Genomic DNA, 4731 nt, shown 5'->3' with positions numbered 1-4731 from the left:
TGGCATTTAAGATCCTTAAAGGTATGTCTCCTCAAATCTTGGAGAATTTGCTGACACCATATGTCCCCCCGCGTACCCTTAGATCTTTAGGTCAGAATCTGGCAGTGGTTCCTCGCTTCAGACTAGCCAGAGCGGGTGGTCGTTCCTTCCGTGTGCGAGTGGCTATGTGGTGGAATTCTCTCCCTTCGCATATCCGGGCGATTGACGATCTTTTCCAGTTTAGACGGGCTGTCAAGACTTTTTTATTTGTTTAGTTTTCTGACGTTCCTTTTGCTTTTACTGAGTATTTTAGTGTTGTGTTGTGTTTGCCTCGTCAAAGCACCAGGACGCCCCTTCGCTGGGGCAGCTGTGCGCGGTACAAATAAATATAACATAACATAACTTAGCTTATTAAAGTCTGCCTTCAAAGATGGAATGGAAGGCCACAACGAGGAATCTATGATCCCATGCGGAGGGGAAACAAGACATTGTTGCAACAAGTGACTAATTGGGAAATGGATAAAATTGACAGAACTCCAGCATGCATTCCGCAACAATCTTGATCGCTAAGTATTAAATAACTCCTGTTGGAGAGTACCGTATTGAAGGGGAGAAATGAGCGAACCAGGGTTCCTTTTAAATACCAGGCCAGATTGGGCACTGAAGTATTACATAAATGTTAATGTGTTTACAAATGACTGAATGTCCGATATTAGAGTTACATTCTTCTCCAGTGATAAAAAAAATTCTTATTGGTACGTTCACAATGATATGTAAAGGGAAGTAAACATAATTCATGAATGAAGCTGTGTCTAAGAGGCTCATATCTACCTACAGTGAAATGTTTCATGCAAGCTGTAAACTGAAATGTCGAGATAGGCAGAGAAATAACACACTGGATTAACCACACATCCGAAGGTGTTTCAGCTATAGAGAATAGAAGTTGTTATATTTTTGTAATTTCAGCATTGTGTAGGTTGCATCTTTAATGGCCATCAGTTGTTAGTGTGTTAAATTAAAATGCAGAAAAAAATTATTACAATTCAAGTAGGTACATGCCCATTTTTAAGTATTTTAAGCATTCAGCTAAATTGCACAATGGATGTAAGATGACTTTTCTCATGATGCAATGTTGACATGTCACTCTGCACAATATCAATAACAGGTGACACTATGTTGTTTAATTTGTAAATAAAAGAAGACAATGTATTAATATTATCATCAACAACAGCCAGCGCTTCATCAAAATAATCTTGGTCAATTTGTCTTAAATGTGCAGCAGCTTCCATCTAGATAACTTCCAAATTTAATATAGGTAGCATAAATAAATCTATTAGAACTTGGAGATTTAGGACCTATAAGAAAATCTGATAAATTTGTGTATTTGGACAGGAGATAAAGATGGTATTTCACTATAGATAGTGTGGAATGGTCCAACCATTATTGAAATAACTTACCCACCAGATAGGTGATAATAATACCAGAATTTGTTGACTGAGAATTTCGGGGTCAGATCTGTTTGAATTGAACCCATGTGTGGAATTATGAAAAAGAGCATGACAACCCTTATTGTCTTCTGGCCATAACAATCACCTGAGAATGAGGAATTAAATATACCTTTCTGCAACATGCTATTTAATTGTTCTTCAGTGTATTTTGTCGACCATTTCCAATTATCAGAGCAGGCAATAGAGGGAATTGTCAGGGCGTACATTTATTTAATTGTTGCCAATCCAAACAGGTAGACTGCTGGATCGTTTCATTCAAGAAAATAATTTGTGTGGTAATTAAAGAGGATCAAAACACGGTTTCTGTCCCCTGAACCTGCCACTATTTCGTTCCTCAACTTGATTTCAATTCAATGGTGTCCTTTCAGTAATCATAGCCTTTCAGAATGGCTAACTGCTTGACAAACAAAGCTGTATATTTGAGCTTAGTCTGTGTACGCATATATTTTTTTAGTGGGGTAGGAACTAATTTAAAGTAATATGACATGGGGTCTAACGTGTCCTATCCTGTATAATATGTGAACTTCTCTTTATGCTTTTTGGAACTTCCTTTGTGATGGTGATGGACTGGTGTGTCATTAAAATGTGGACGCTGAAAACTGGCTCTGTGAATAAAATGATGTTCATAATGATGATAACAAAACTTATCAGCATAGTTCGAATAATTAAGATATAGGTCCTCTTATTCAAAAAAAGTTCAGTACTCACATTTACAGTTTACATATCCCAATCATCTGAATGTAACCTGTGTACTATTACATCAAACATAGAAACTTTGAAAATGTATGGTAATCGCAGGATCTCTGTAGGGCTGAATATGTTGAAAGAAACTTTATCCCAAACAATCCCTTCAGCCACTGGAACAGCTGAAATGTTGACATGAGACAAGGTCTCTTTTCAGTTCAACCTCACTTCCTTCTACAGTTAAAAAAAAAATCCCCGGCCGGGCCGCGAGGCAGAGGAATGCTCCTTCATTGAAGTTGCAGCAGCTGCGGGAGCCGGGCCGCTGCGTGTGCTGTTGTTGCCATGAAGCTGCGCGGAGCTGCCCTGTCCTCTCTCTGCCTGCTGCAGACCCTCTCCCTGCTCCTCCTGCCCTGCCTGCACCCTGCAGCCGCCACCGCCTCCTCCTCCTCCTCATCTTCATCCTCATCCTCAGCCTCCTCATCCTCAAGCAGAGAGTCGCTCGGGAGGGGGTTCGGGGACCACATTCATTGGAGATCTCTGGATGATGGCAAGCAAGAAGCTGCAGCCAGTGGTTTGCCTTTGATGGTCCTAATCCACAAGACATGGTGCCATGCCTGCAAAGCACTGAAACCTAAATTTGCAGAATCCCAGGATATCTCAGAACTAGCCCACAACTTTGTCATGGTTAACTTGGAGGATGAAGAAGAACCCAAGGACGAGGCGTTTAGTCCTGATGGAGGCTACATACAGAGAATTCTTTTTATGGATCCCAGTGGCGAAATTCATCCGGAAATCACCAACACCAAAGGGAACCCGAACTACAAGTACTTCTACAGCAGTGCCGATCAAGTTATTCACAGCATGAAGGAAGCACAGGAGAAGTTGACTGGGGACGCATTCCGTAGGCACCTTGAAGACGAGTTATAGTAGTGTTATGACTACCTTCTTTTTTTTTTATTTTTTTTTTAATCCCTTATCCAACTGGAGAAGTGTTGAAGACATCGCCTCGTGCACATACACCCCCGAATTGCGACTGTGGAAGTTTATTATTGAGAGATAATGGGCTAAGTAACAACTGCTATGTTAAACCCTTTAAAATACAGCAGAAATACCTTTTCTGCCAGGATCGTATCTAACACTAATTTAATTTCTTTCAACATGAAATTGTTACTTATTGTTTTGAAAATGTGTTTACTTTGACTGTTTTTGGAGTTCAGTGTTTACTGGAGCAGACCAATTTCTTCATACTATCTCACTGCCGGCTTCCCAGCATCCAACTCTACACTTTCAAAAAATGTACCACAGGGGAGTGCCACTTATCTAGAGTTACTGGTCACTGCAGCATTGAGTTTGGTCGTCTAGGCGTGAAGCTGGAGTAAATTAAATATAAGAACTACCATTTCTTCCGAACCATGATTTTTTGGGGGAACTGTCTCAACGTTGCTAGTGTTTCCTGCTTTCCTGTTACATTGATGTTTCAATGACCATTTGTCTGTTTAAGATAGACCTTCTCTCCCCTGCAGAACAGCACCAACATGAGATAAAGGTTACTCTGTTTTTTGTTTTTTAATAATGGCAGGATGGTGCACTTCCATTCAGAAGTCCACCTATACTTTACCTATACACGAGGCTTGCTTTGAGAAGTGAAGGAGATACTAGGTATTTTAGTTTCCGATACTGGGTAACAATTTGAAGGGCGATGTAAACATACACAAACAAAGGGAAACTGTACAGTATGGAAGACTGGAAAAACTTCAATACAGTTCATGTGAAAAAGAATGGAGGGCCACACCCTGTCAACCAGCTTTGTAGCAGAACTTCCTGGGAGGTAATGGTCAATGATTAATAGGAATTTAACAGTCACAAATCCAATCCACATGAACAAAAAAGCCAAGTAGAGTATGATCCAGACATATATCCAAGGCAGAACTAGATAAGTGCATTTCACCCATGAAATAAAAATACAAATCCATGCAAGAGGCAGTTGCAATACAGAAGAACTGTCTGAAGAAAAATCATCTTGATCCATATAGTACCAGAGGGGCTCAGCTTGAAAACTGGGGGCTGTGACTCAGAAGTAGGAATCAAAATATCTAATTGGGAAGGATTCACCAATGGAGGATCCGTATAAATAACATTTGCTGTAGAGGACACAATAGTAGAAACAGTTATCATTTCTGTCAGGTTGTCGGTGGAGAACTCAGCTTCTGCCCTCCCCCCCCCCCCATATACCTTGTGTGTCAGGGACGGGAAAAGGAGCAGGGTACGTCGGTCTGAATTCCTTTTAAATCACCACCTTTTTCCGAAACCAGATCCCCAACAGTAGGCAGCTAGCTAAAAACTGTAGTCTGTACGTCTGCACTCTAAGAGGGAGACACGGGTAAGTATTTGCTTAATTGAGTGCAATGGAACTAAAGTAGGTCCTGTAAGATAGCACAATGGTTATTGTGATGGGCGCAGGAGAAATATGTAACCAGCGGGTCTTTGTTAAAGTAGGTTTTATTGTACTATAAAGAAAATCAGTACACGTTTGTCTTATATGCACTGTCAGGCGTGGTGA

At 40.6% G+C, this 4731-nt stretch overlaps 1 pseudogene; it reads left to right on the top strand.

The window, feature by feature from the left end:
- Window positions 1-2506: 2506 nt before the first annotated feature.
- LOC144771715 (thioredoxin domain-containing protein 12 pseudogene) lies at window positions 2507-3133 on the top strand (annotated as a pseudogene).
- Window positions 3134-4731: the final 1598 nt, after the last annotated feature.

The sequence above is a fragment of the Lissotriton helveticus genome, chromosome 8 (assembly GCF_964261635.1).
Source record: "Lissotriton helveticus chromosome 8, aLisHel1.1, whole genome shotgun sequence".
NCBI lineage: Eukaryota > Metazoa > Chordata > Amphibia > Caudata > Salamandridae > Lissotriton > Lissotriton helveticus.
The sequence above is the reverse complement of the archived record's forward strand: the minus strand, read 5'-3'. Positions and strand labels throughout refer to the sequence as shown.